The following is a 15,102-nucleotide window of genomic DNA, read 5'->3' as shown; positions in this document are numbered from 1 at the left end:
GACGCAGCCACCCATCATCCATTGAAACTCACAACGTATGATGGGGAATCATCCGCCCGAAAGTGGCATCCGCGGTTGAGTTGCTCTAAATACAGGCGGCGTAACTGATACCCGTGCGAATTAGTCCGTCCACATCCATATTGCCCTCTCTGGAGCAGGAACGGCAAATGCGACGACCGACGACGGTGGCCGAAGCGATGATGTGTAAGCGCATTTGCTCTGCTCTGATAATAATAACAATAACACTCACGCTGGCTATAAACCGTGGAGGCGAATGGAACCGGCCGGGAGTGTTGAGTGCCATCGCGAATGATATGCTTTATCAAGTTATGAAATCCAATACGACGACGGAACGGCCCTGCTTGCTAATGGAGTGGTTATGAGAATGGGATTGCTGAGTTGCGTCAATTGTTTCGATGGAACAACGGAAAAGCTTTTCAATGGTTTAAGTCAACCCATTATCATCTGCATATGTTGCGGTATGTATGCTTTTCTCACAAATGTTTTACTCACATTAAGATGCCATTGACGGATTATCAACCCCTGCAAATTTTCCAATAAAAAATTCAAATCAGCCTAATGGATCAAACGGTAGCCATATAAAGTATACCGTTAGTAACGGGGAAGGCAGAGCTGGCAATTTATTGAAACTGTCCTTTTGCTTTGTGATATCCTGTCTGCAAAAACAAATCCCCGAGCAATTATCCAGCTGCGAGCCAGTCCATTAGTTTTAATGGCAAAAAGGTACACACAATTCTCGATGGCAAATAAAAACGGCATTAATCCATAGCCGGAGTGTCCAGCTCCCTTCTCCTCCTCCTTCTCCACACATGCGTCTTTTCTTCCTCACAGGATTCGGAATGTTTCAAAATCCCAAACAGGACGGGTAGCAAAACAAAATCGGACAAACAACCGGACCTGCAGAAGGAAGCGAGCGGCGGTCAATCGTTGAGCTACTTTTGCCGGGCGGGCTACAGCAGATGCCCCCCCTGAAATATAAATCGAAAAATACTCGACAAGCTTTGCCACACCGTCGTCGTGAAACAAAAGAGCAGTCCGGATTTCCATGCCGGGGTTCGTTCGATTTGAATTCCCGCAGGAACGAGAACCGAGCAGGAAAATTGGCGCGGGAGAAACTGCAAATGGATTAAAAACGGCTTCTTTTCAATTTCCCCATCGGTTTCGCTCTCCAATGAATGGGGGATCGGGTGTGTGTGTATTCCCCATCGTGTTCGATTGGTACCTACCCTACCGTCAAATCGATGGGTACAATAGAGAACAATCGGAAAACAAACATTGGATAATTTAGCATGAATATCTTTTTCAAACGCATTGAGCATTTATAAAATGCAAGATGAAAGCGTTTCGGATTTTAATTTCAATGCGTAAAGCACTGAATTGACGATTGTTTTGAAGTTCAAAATGGGTACATTTGACAATTAATTTTGAAAAATCAAAAAACTGCATTTGTTCACCCCAGGTTAGACCGGCTTTGAGACAAAAGGTCGAAAGCACAAAAACTCGAAAAACAAAAGGTCGAAAGACAAAAGGTCGAAAGACAACAGGTCGAAAGACAAAAGGTCGAAAGACAAAAGGTCGAAAGACAAAAGGTCGAAAAACAAAAGGTCGAAAGACAAAATGTTGAATGACAAAAGGTCGAAAGACAAAAAGGTCGAAAGACAAAAGCTTGAAAGACAAAAGGTTGAAAGACAAAAGGTCGAAAGACAAAAGGTCGAAAGACAAAAAGTTGAAAGACAAAAGGTTGAAAGACAAAAGGTCGAAAGACAACAGGTCGAAAGACAAAAAGTCGAAAGACAAAAGGTCGAATGACAAAATTTCGAAAGACAAAAGGTCGAAAAACAAAAGGGTGAAAGACAAAAGGTCGAAAGACAAAAGGTCGAAAAACAAAAGGGTGAAAGACAAAAGGTCGAAAGACAAAAGGTCGAAAGACAAAAGGTCGAAAGACAACAGGTCGAAAGACAACAGGTCGAAAGACAAAAGGTCGAAAGACGAAAGGTCGAAAGACAAAATATCGAAAGACAAAAGGTCGAAAGACAAAATATCGAAAGACAAAAGGTCGAAAGACAAAATTTTGAAAGACAAAAGGTCAAAACACAAAAGGTTGAAATACAAAAGGTCGAAAAGGACAAATGGTCGATAGACAAAAGGTCGAAAGGCAAAAAGTCGAAAGGGACGAAAGGTCAAAAGGCCAAAAGCTGACGTAAATATTTTGAAAATGGTTTGACAAGAATTCAGACATATTCTCAAAACTAAAATGTGATTTTATTCCATTTTCCATTCTTTGCAAGCTGCTCGTTCTTTAAAACTTGGTTTTCATTGATTGTGCTGTAATTTTGAATGAAATAATAAAAAAAAACTTGATATTTAATGTACCCATCTTAGAAAGTTTAATCATGAGAATTATTTGAGAAACTGTAATTAAAATTAACATTGAGAACCTTGAGTTTTAAAAATGTACACTTTGTACATTGAAAAACTTGCGTCACATTGGAAAACTTAGTCTTAGGATTTGAAAAATTAATGAGAAATCAATTTTTATATTTTTAATAGATTTGTTATAGACGTAATCGAAAAACTTAAATTATACATTAGAATCTCATATTTTTCAGAGGTTTCCTTCTTTTATACATGAGCAGTGTTTTAATGTGTAAAATATCAATACAATTTACTGGAGTTTCGAAACCCGTCGGATAGGGTTCTGTTTTAAGTTTGCTCTCTGTTTTGTGCGTGCATTCACTTTGATCGTTTTCGGCTGCATTTGACAGATTAGCTCTGGCACTCTGCCGCCCCGTCGGTTATAGGGTAGGATGGTGCAAAACGCACCGTTTAAGCAAAATCGTCAATGGCTGGCGAATGGAAGCTAAAATCAAGAAGAAAGTAATGGCGTTTGGTTCATTACCATGTTTTCTACAAAGATCAAGTGATTTAGAACTAGGGTAAACGCTCCTATAGTTGCGGTACGTTAGAAGCGTTAGGTTCCTATAGTTGTGTATGGAGACTCCATACACAACTATAGGAACCTAACGCTTCTAACGTACCGCAACTATAGGAGCGTTTCCCCTACAAAAGGATGATTTTCCATGACTTTCAAGGTATTTTTTAAATTGCTTCCAAAATGATAGCGGGGCAAAACGCCTGATTCATGATGCAATATGCACCACAACATTGGGACAAGACGCACGACAACAATGGCCAAAACGCACCACAACATTGGGGTAAAATGCACCCCATGGTAAACAAACCATAACCCCTGCAAGTAGATAATGCAAAGGGATGCGGTATTTCAAATGATTATTTCTTTATGTTACATCAGAAATAAGGTCTCAAAATCTCAATAGAATGTTAAACTGTGATTCATCAAGTAAAATATCTAAAAAATATACGAAACGTAAATTTGTTATTTTTTTGGTGATATATGATGTTAAAAGCTTAATTTACATTCGATGATTTTAACAACTGTGTCCTGTTTTGCACAAAATGCAATTTTTTTAAGGCATTAGTTGGTCAATACATGATTTTATGATCAAGAATTATTTGTTAAACCTCCAGTTGAAAACAATCACAAACCGTTACCCGGAAAATGCATCTGAGGAAAAGTTATCGCTGTTTTTCTATAAGTGGGCATTTTACCCCAGGGGTGCATTATGGGCTGTTCTCCCTCACGTGTGTGAATGTGATGGATTTCTCACTTTCTGGGAAGTTTTCGAATCGAGAAGGAAACGTGATTCATCGTGTTTGCAAGCATCAGAAGAGATGTCGCTATCTGCGTATACCTACTTGCTTTATTTTCTTCTCGTGTGCTGCCGGACCAGAAATTTGTGGCATAGACGAGTGCACGGATGGATTTGAGTTCACTCACTCGACAAAAAGTGACACAACAGCGGGGCCCTGTTTACTAAAAATGAACACATAAATAATGCTCGAATAACATTTGAAAAGGGATTATCATTTTTTGTAAACAACTTGCTGGGTCTTTTTCACGAGAACCGAAGTATGCTCACGTAAACCAAGAGTACTATCGGGAAGGGGAGAATTTAACCTACCCGATGGTGTTGTTAGTTTGCGTGGGCGTATTCGGTTCGCGCGAAAAGGGCTTAACAAGTTTTGTGTACAAAAATTGATAAGCCCATTTCAAATGTTACGCGAGTATTATTCATGTGTTCATTTTTAGTAAACAGGGCCCCGCTGTTGTGTCACTTTTTGTCGAGTGAGTGATCTCAAATCCATCCGTGCACTCGTCTATAGTGAAGCGATCGATGCCGATGCCTGCGTTGGAAGTGTTGGGTTTTCCAATCGTTCTATGATGGTGTTGGTGATCAGATGTACTCCAAGTACTGGAGGGTTTGCGTATTCGGCTGTGAATCCTGCGGTTTGCTTCCAATATAGTAACGCAGGCGAAAGAGTGTTAAATGGATTCAATGCTTCGGTTTGAAAAGAAAACGTGTGCTGGAGAGTAAAGGGTGATACGGTCAAAATTTGGTCAAGGGAAAACGCGTGTAAATCGGTGAAATCGTTTATTTAAAAAATCAAATTAAATTTCTTTTTCAAGTTCAATTAGTATAAAATTCAGGAAAAATATTCAGTTAGGCTTCCGCTTTTCCAAATCCGAATTGCCGGGCCTTACGCTTGACCCCTGCCATCAGATTTTGTACAGCCACCTTGTCCACCTTCTTCGCCGCAGAAAGCCAGTTTGCCTTGAACTGCTGCTCGCCCTTAGCAGTTTTTTTGGTCTTCTTTAGGTTCCGCTTGACAATAGCCCAGTATTTCTCAATTGGGCGGAGCTCTGGCGTGTTGGGAGGGTTCTTGTCCTTGGGAACCACCTGCACGTTGTTGGCGGCGTACCACTCCATGGCCTTTTTACCGTAATGGCACGATGCGAAATCCGGCCAAAACAGTACGGAACAACCGTGTTTCTTCAGGAAAGACAGCAGACGTTTATTCAAACACTCTTGTCTAGTCTAGTCTAGTCTAGTCTACACATACACAGCCAGTACTTGAAAGAATCCTGGAAAATGATACATCTATCATTTTTCTTGTCATTATTAATGCCTGCTGCACATCAAGGATGTGAAACAAACAATAAAGCGGCCAGGCCTACTGTGTAGCGTTTAGTTAATTTTTGTGGAAGTGAATGTTTACCATATCTACTTAATAAGTATAGACAGTGGTTAACATTTAATCCACAGGTAATCAAAGAGCGGGGACATACCGTAGCAACCGCTCCGTATGCAGGAATTGAAAATAGGCTACATAAATCGTTGGGAGTGACAGAGCTAAGAAAGTTAATGTACACTCCTTGGTTGTCCGATCTCCTGGGATGGAACACAGGTATTTACCCCTTGTGTTCGAGCGTACAGTCCTCCCTCAATCGATCCAGCCGACCTCAGTCGAAGGACAACAGATAGCGGTGTGCGGACGTAACCTATACGGAGGGAATGCTGTATTCGCCTAGGTTATAGCGCCCTTGCTCGCTACCATTTTCTTCTAGCGGTTGGGACCTGAGCACTAACTCTTGTCCTAGCCCTATATGGCATCTGGTTATAGCGCCATTACTCGCTTTCTGAAAAGAGAAGAAGGGAAGGGAAGGAGAGGAAAAGGAGAGGAAAAGGACTTGGGAAAAGGAAATGCGGAATTCCTTTCCTCATTAGTATTTGTATCGTCAACTTTTATGAAAACTATATAAATCATTTTTCCTTGGTCAGAGGTATTATTACGACATTTGAATAAGATTGTCTTATAATTTGTTATTCAAAATTTAATGTTATAATGATCAACATAGCTTTGGATTATCCAATATAAATCGGTAACACTGTCCTGCAACCGATGATTTTTCTAATCCGAAAACTAAAAGTTACGAAAAAGCACTGATGCCTTCATTAAGTTCCACTTTCACGCGACGTTCAATGGTTAAACAAGTAAACAAGTTATTAAAATGAAATCACGTTCCCGAAAGCAGTCAACAATGTATCTTAAACCGGATCAAGCGTGCGCCCTATTTTTCTAAACATTCCGACGCGTTCCGCCCAATATCTATCAATTACGTTTTTCTACAATAGTAGCCTGCACACTTAGAAAAAATCATGTAAATTTAGGTGCTCTGAGACTGACATATACGAGCGTCAATTTTGACATAAAATTGAGTCATAATATAAGCAAAATTCAGCTCAATCACCGGTACTTTTCGTCGAGTATCGAACATTTAAGTCTCGGAGCACTTAATTTTACATGACATGTTTGTTTACGTCTCATCCTTTATGTCAAAGATGGATTCCGTCACGTGTAAAATTAGGTATTTCTAAGTGTGTGGGATAAATCCTAATTCAACCGACACGTGTTTGTTGAAAAATTATATTCTGCCTAATATCAGTAGTCAGTAGTCATTAGGAAACCTGTTACTATATTACCACATATGTATCCTTCTTTCATGAATTTGTTTTACGAACATGATCTAACACAACCTTTTTCTATGACAAAACTATATTCTGATAAAATTGGATCATTGCCTAGACCAACTATTGAAACTAAAGAACAAAACAATTGGCCACGTGTCTGGAATAATATTAACTTAAAAAACCTGAACTCAAATGAAAAATCTATTCTTTATTTACTTTATAATAGGAAAATTGATCACAGAGCTCATTTGTATCGCATAGGTATTGCTGACAACCCTAATTGCTTATCATGCGGATTCCTCGAAGATCTTGAGCATATATTTTGTAAACGTTTTTCGGTCAATCAGTCATGGAACTATTTTATTAGACATTTACTAAACAGATTTGATCCTCGTTTAATGCGCTTCTTAACCTTTTCCAGTTTGATAGCTCCAACCTTAGAAGAGTTTAGCAGGGATGACAAAATTATGATTCTAAGAAAATTTGTTCAGTTTAGTCGATATATTTTGGAAACAGAACGACATATGATCTCCTTGCCTAGCTTCAAATTCTTCTTAGAAATAAATTCCTGTAATTAGTTTAGAATAGCCTAGCTTGTAAGACATGTTTATATGTTAGGAAGACAGAATAAAGATTTTATAAAAAAAAAAAAAACAGACTAATTTTGACACATTTGACTGATGCAATTTTTCATTCGTTCATTTATTGTATGTACTGTATGTGTCTACAATCACACTCCTGTCTGGCAGTGGTCTGGCAGTGGTATTATGTATAAAATCTACCTGTAACCATTTTTTTATGACTGCAAAAAGTTTGAACTCTGGAGTTCGAAGGTGATAGCTTTACCGTATACCCATTAGCCCATTTCAAGATCGCATGCTTCCGAAGATTTTGCTTACAATAAGCCCCGCTCCGGTACAGTATCGATGCTGATAATGTACTGAAACTTTCTATAAAACAGTAGCGCAAAATTTGATTGACGCGTATTTAATTATTAAAAAAAAATATTTACGATAGAATTACCACAAAAATTAAGGAACGAGCTCACCAAATTAGTATCCAGAAAAGAACGGCACGGCTTAACAGGGTTTAACCAATGGGAATCTTTTCTTTCCATGCTGATTTCACGGTCTAAATCACTAACACTGGCACAACACGGTTACTGAATACGTAAAAACTGAACTGGACTATACATTTGGAAATAATTCAAACGAAAATTCTTCCGGATGGCGTAGCGCCACCAGCCAAAACGCTGACAGAAGATTATCGCAAAAAATCCCGACAATAGAAAAAACCAGACGTTTATTCAAACACTCTTTCACGTAAATTTCTTGGTTGACAGTCCCGGAAGCTATGAAAATGCTGCTTTTCAAGCCACAGGTACAGATGGCTTGCAAAACCAGATATTTCTTTGCGAACTTTGACAGTTTCATGTGCTTGAAAACATCTGCTACCTTTCCCCTTCCTTTTGTCGTATAAAACTCCTGTCCCGGAAGCTGCTTGTAGTCGGCTTTGACGTAGGTTTCGTCGTCCATTACCACGCAGTCAAACTTCGTCAGCATCGTCGTGTACAGCCTCCGGGATCGCGCTTTGGCCGTCGTATTTTGTTTATCATCGCGATTTGGAGTCACTACCTTCTTGTAAGTCGATAGTCCGGCTCGTTTTTTGGCTCGATGCACGGTTGTAGACGATACACCCAGCTTATTTGCGGCATCTCGGAGAGAGAGGTTAGGGTTTCGCTTGAAACTACCGGCAACTCTCTTTGTCGTCTCAGCGGCTTCCGGTTTTCGATTTCCCCCCGATCCAGACTTCCTGGCTGTCGACAAACGTTCCCCAAACACTTTAATTACATTTGTAACGGTTGATTTGGCAACTTTTAGCGATTTTGCCAACTTTGCGTGCGAGTAGCTCGGATTTTCGCGATGCGCGAGCAAAATTTTGATACGCTGCTCTTCTTGCTTGGACGGCCTTTTGACAACTGAAGAGTGAATTCCAAAATCAAAATAGGAGCAACATTCTACACACACACACACCTTCAAAATGAGGGGTGTTCAGGTTTTTGAAATGCAAAATTGAAAGAAATACGTCAAGTTGATATTGACCAAATTTTGACCGTATAACCCTTTACTAGCAAGGATGATGCATGGAACAGCTTCGAAAACATAGAAAGATAGGCTTATAGTAGATAATTTTAGTGAGATCTTTCATTTTGTAATGATTTAATTTTGTTTACATATTCACATAATCTTTACTTTATATTTCCGAATAGAGATTCCTAAATATATTCCATTTCCTACTAACACAAATGTTCCCTTCCATCTATGAAGGTAGTATGTTGTGGGAGAATGAGATTGTCAACACCCTGTTGTTAACATCATGTGGAAATAGGGCGGATTGTTCTGCACACTCATTGGGGTATCCTTCTGTCGGACGGCTCGTTTTTTGACCAATTGTATGATCATGTGGCTGGAAGGAGATTTTCTACCATCCCGTGGAGGCGTATAGGTGAATTTACCTATCGATCCACCAAACCCGTTTTTGGCCCTCCATACAGTGACATGTTGAGGACAATCAGAGGTCATTAAGCTTTCGGACTTAGTTTCCGTGCTACAATAAGTGGTAGACAATTATCATACATCATACATTGTGAAGCACATACTGAAGAAAAAGGGTGGAACTGCAATTGACCTGAAGGATTTCAAGTGGAAATGGAATTTGGCAGCCAAACAAGTGGGAACAGAGCTTGTGCAAAAGATGATAAAAAAAAGTTCGAAAAATGGCCAATGGTAGGAAGGAAGACTGAAACAATGGTCTTACAACAAGCATAATACCTACTAATGCATAGCTGTTATATCGAACTACAAACGCCAACAATATTTTCGTGTTACGTTAGTTCCAAGTCCATCAAGTTCTTCACTGCGACGAATGAAAAGTCGGTATATTGTCAAAACTTTAATCGATTGAAAACGCTGCTAAGACTAACGAGATTCATAACAAAATTTTGAGTCGATCTTATCTCATAATTCTAGCCAATGAAACTAGTTGGGATGAAGGTATAAGAAGTGAAGTGGTTTTTGGTAGCAATTACAATGTTTTCAGAAGTGACCGCAATTATCTATGGTCTGGAAAAAAAGTTAAGAGTTGTTCTAGTTGCTTTATCACCGCAACTCAATTCTGAAATCATGAATCATGAAAGAATTTGAGCATGTGTGGACGAAAGTACAAGTTGCAGGCGAAACACATATCTTTGTTTCGGTTTACTTGCACGTAAAGACATATATGATAAGTTTTTTACTAAATCCAAAGAAATTATGTTAAGCTTTCCCCCTGAAGTGAAGTAGTTATGTGGGGGTATAGTTCGCCTAAACAACGAAATTTTGTATAAGTTTGCATTCGACATTGCGCATCTATGTGATATTGCGCTTAAATTTACATCAAATATCGTGTAAATTTACGCCAAATCAAGCGTTAATAACGTGTACGTCACGTAACGTCACGAATTGATTTTGCGCAAGCACCTGGAAAATCCTCGACACTCTCTTATAGGGATATGGGAAAACAACTCGGAATCGTGCAGTCAACGGTGAGTCGTGTGATTAAACGTTACTACGAAACTCTGAGCATCGAACGGAAGGAGAAATGCGGTTAGAATGGATGTTCTATTAGTGATCAGGATCACAAGCGTGTCGTGAAAGCGTTTAAGCCGAATCCCAATGCTTCGGTGAGGGATGTGGCCAAAAAGTTGAATCTGTCCAAGACTTTTGTTCAGAGAGCCAAGGACCGGGAGGGACTGCATACGTACAAAGTGCAGCAGGCTCCAAATCGTGATGAACGGCAAAATACGGTGGGAAAGTCACGGGCCCGGAAACTGTACACCCAGATGCTGACGAAGCCTCATTGTCTCACCATGGATGCTAAGACTTACGTCAAGGCGGACTTCTGGCAGATCCGGGGCTACTCCGCCCAGCACAAGTTTGATGTTCCGGAGGAAGTAAGGAAGCAGAAACTTTAAAAGTTTGCCATGATTTGGCAAGCGATATGCTCATGTGGCAAACGGAGTGCTCCGTTCGTGACTACCGGGACTGTAAACGGGGAGATCTACCTCAAGGAGTGTCTACAGAACCGTCTGTAGAATCTTTGGTTTTTATTAGTTAGGTAGGTTCCGATTCAACACATTGTAGTTTCATTTTTATACCTATGATCTTGACTTTTTTTGACCAAATTTATTTCCGTACAATGCAAGAATATATATTTTGCCAGATATCTACGCAAATAAACCATGCAAATTTATTTTAAATTTGGGTTAGGCTATAGAGCCAAAAACTGGAGCACTGGGCCATCAATTGCATACTTACCCTATTCCATAATCCATATAGATTTTCTCTCTTATGAATCAAGGCAGCTTATAAGTTATTCCGAAGTCCTTCACGTCTATTAAAAGTCGTCTGGATAAGTTTTCAAGACTTCAGATTGATCAAGTACTATTGTACTGAAGATCTCAAACTGTTTATCAATTCTTATCACATCTCCCGGATATTCTCTCATGATTTTTTTTTTCCTTGATTTGTTTTCCGTCGATCTTGTTTTTCCGTGCTAAGCACCAATGCTATCGACGCCAGGGAGGCAGCTCCCACACCTGGACCTTACCTATGGACCTATCAACTCATGAACCGGGGACCAAGGGCTTTACTTCCCATCCGAATGAAGGCGTGATCAGAGATGTTATGCCTCAGAACATCCCGGCGGCGCCGACTGGGATTTAACCCGGGCCTGTGGTCCAAAGTCGATCAGGTGATCAGATATCTTAGTTTTCTAGGCTTCTGGTTGATCGAGTTTTATTCGAAAAATCTTCAACTGAGTAACAATTCACACCAAATTTTCAACTGTGCAATGAGTCACAGTTGTGTCGTATTTGAACAAACTTTCAAATTGGATTTGGGTCAGAATTCCAAATGTGTCCCCACTCGTTTCGATTTAGGCATTGGTGATAGCCGTCTATTGTTCTTCAACGCTACCACCTTCTGGAGCATCTTCAGTTCTGGTTGGAAGTTCTTCAATGGACAAACTTTTCACTGCGGGTCGGCCTTATTTTTTTTTTTCAAAAATGTATTAAATGGATTCAACCTCTTAACCTGTTCGTCTTGGTTTGAAAACAAATAAACTAAAATTTCAAGTACGTACGTTAATGTTTAGAGTTCGTTCAACGGATTTAAAGGTTACCTAGTATGAATGGCCCCCACGCAGTGGCAAGTACGCAACCATAGTGTACCCTCCTGAGCTATAAGGCACTAGTGTTTTGTGACATCGCAATTTGGCAAATGTTATTTTGATTAAATTTACTTTAAGAAACACGATTATTATTAAGACTAAACATTTCTTTTTTTATGTTTTTTAACATCTCATGGACTTATGCTGTTTCTAAATAGCTTATAAAAAATAATATTAGGAACAAACAGAAGCTGTTTTCATATTTTTTCAATGATTTTTTATGAAGTTTTAGTTGAGTACTTTTATGTAAAAACAAGTCATTCACAAATAAAGATGTCTTTTTAATGACAAGCAAAAGCAGTTACTCTAGAGAAGCCCATTTTAAAACTGTATTACCTTTGTTACTAGCGTAACATAGGTATTAGAATCGATTTTCACACGTCCTGCCGTCTGCGCCCGATAGCCATCCATACAAGCTATCTCACCTGTAATCGATAGAACTCGACGCGATCTGGCTCAACAGTTTGATAACGACATCGTAGAATCAAATTAAACATTAAAAATCAACCCGGCAAGGTGAAATTTGCTGATGTCTGAATATGCGTCTGTGGACGCGTTTCATCTAGGCAAGCTTTTTTCGTGATGGCTCATCCGATCAATTTGGTTGATATCTCGTTTGAAAGGCTTCATTGTGCCATTGATCGCTATTGATTTTTTTTCTCGATCTAACATCCGGTTTCGGAGATATATAGGGCAGAATGATTTTAGTTAACGATTTTTTTTTTTAAATCAACGATACACTTTATCAACATGATTTCTTCAACAGTAGAAAGACCTTATCCATATCTACTTGGGAAAAAAATTTCATACCGATTTGAATTCCGGTTCCGAAGATTTATAGCACATAATGATTTTAGTTAACGATCTTTATTGTTGATATGTGCATGTCGGTTAACCCCCGTTTTTTTCAGAAGAAGGCTTTATGTTTAGTTTGGGTGTTAGCATAAGAAGAAGAATTCGTACGCAAAATCGTGGAATGTAGGGGAGAATAGCCCATAATGCACCCCTGGGTAAAATGGCCCCGTGCAGTTATTCGTTGCTTTCCCATTTCTAATTATATGGGGCTACATATCATGTGCCAGAAAGTTAATTCAAGCACTGAACTAGCAATGCTGATTGTTAAATTCATGAATTGACAATCGGAAAGCTATGAAAAACAGCGCAAGGGCTATTTTACCCCAGGGGTGAGTTTAGAACCATCCTACCCTACGTATTCCAATAGACCTTTTCGATGCTGAATCGTCTTTCTCTATCTATCACACATGTATGAATCGACGGTGTATTTTCCCACTAATATGTTTCTCTCTTGCTCGCACTCGTTGGACTTAAATGGTACAGTAGTGTCCGCCGATTTGACGTCGAAAAGCTCTATAAGACCAGTCAGATTTTGTCCCTTCAAATTTGTGCACGACCGATGAGATCAACCTAAATAAAAACCTCAATCACCATGATTGCGGCCTACTGCCCCAAGCAAATCAACATCAGAGACGGGTCGTCAGTGGCCCTCCGCAAAGACATCATCAAACTTACCCGGAGGAGCGGGAACTTTATCATCGCTGGCGATCTGAACGCAAAACATCAAGCTTGGGGCAACGGTCGGAGCAATAGAAACGGCATCATCCTCAATGAAGACCTACAAGAGGGCCACTATACCATCTTGGCCCCGGACTCTCCCACCCGGTTGAGTCGGTCTGGGGTCCATGCGACCATCGACATCTTCGTAAGCAACATGGGACACAACGTCTGGCAACCTGTGGCATTCCAGGAGCTAAGCTCGGACCACTACCCGGTGGTGGCCGAAGTAGGATCCTCGGTTAACCGATTCGAAGCTTCCCGGCGCAACTACCATCGAGTCAACTGGGCGCAATATCAACACTGCGTCGACACAACCATCGACTACCCGAGCAGCACACTTCCATCACAATAAGTTACAGCAACTTGTTTATGACTGAAATAAGTCGTATATAAGTTTCTACAATTGATTTGTGACAAGCGTGCTGCTAGGGTACGATGTCCAACCGGGGACGTCGGAAGATGTTGACCGGTGCCTACAAACCATCGAAGAGGCGATTTCCCGGGCCAGGGAACAACACGTGCCAGTATCCAGACAGGTGAGTAACACTCTGAACTTTGACAGCCCTACCAAAGATTTCATTAGACTCCGTAACACCATTCGTAGGCAGTACCAGCGTACTGGCCTTCCTAACTTGAAGACCAATTGTAATCGATTAACAAAGATCATTCAGGCCAGGATGGTGGATGTCAGAAATAACGATTTTGCTAGTAAAATCCGCTCTCTCCCAGATTGTGCTAAGCCCTTCTGGAAACTTACAAAAATTAAAAAAAAAAAAAAAAAAAAACTAAACTAACCGCTAACAACCCAATTTCATTACTTCATTATGATGGCTACCAAGCCTTTGGGGATTTTCCTTATTAGAGAGTTGTATAGATTTTTCTCCTTTAGCTTACTTAAATCTTTGGTTTTTATTAGTTAGGTAGGTTCCGATTCAACACATTGTAGTTTCATTTTTATACCTATGATCTTGACTTTTTTACCTAGGGGATGAGTACTTAAGGGGGTTAGATTTTGATAAGTTCTTTAGTGGGAATGACACTGATGAAGACTGCACATTGTAGTCGAAATACGTATCTGTCATGGATACCAAAATTAATTAAGTGGAATTAAATGGAAGATAACCTTTTTTGCTGTTTTATTTAGCATTCCGCTAACAACCCAATTTCATTACTTCATTACAAAAATTCTTAAAAACAAGCCTAGACCCATTCCCCCACTGACCCCACTGGATCGTCCCGGCGACCCAGTGGTTCATCTGATAACACCTGAAGAGAAGGCTGCCGCGATAGGTCAACACTTCGTCAGCTCCCATAATCTCGGACAAAACATCGTCAGCCCTCATGAATCTGAGGTTACTGAAAATGCAATCAATCTTCTTCAGATTCCTAACATTTTTCCAGAGGAATCCGAGATTACGGCTGACGAACTGTTGGTCTATATCAAATCATCTAAAAACATGAAGGCCCCAGGTTTCGACAACATCCTGAATCTGGAACTCAAACACTTGAGTTCCAGATTCTACAACCATCTGGCACTGATTTTTAATCAGTGCCTCAGACTTGGCTACTTCCCCTCGTGTTGAAAGTTAGCTAAAGTCATACCCATCCGGAAACCTGGGAAGGATCCGTCCTCTCCTTCAAGTTATCGACCAATTAGCCTTTTCTCAGGGTTATCATAACTGTTCGAAAGAGCAGTCTATGACCGACTCCTAACATGTGCTGAAGAAAACAACTTGTTACTGGAGGAACAGTTTGGTTTTCGGAAAGGTCGTTCGACCGTCCACCAGCTGACTCGAGTAACAAACATTCTCAGACGGAACAAGTCTGTTTCGAATACATCTGCCAT

The sequence above is a fragment of the Ochlerotatus camptorhynchus genome, unplaced genomic scaffold (genome assembly GCF_037179485.1).
Source record: "Ochlerotatus camptorhynchus isolate MF236.1 unplaced genomic scaffold, CSIRO-AGI_Acam_v1.1 ptg000114l, whole genome shotgun sequence".
NCBI classification, from domain to species: domain Eukaryota; kingdom Metazoa; phylum Arthropoda; class Insecta; order Diptera; family Culicidae; genus Ochlerotatus; species Ochlerotatus camptorhynchus.
This window is presented reverse-complemented; position numbering follows the sequence as displayed.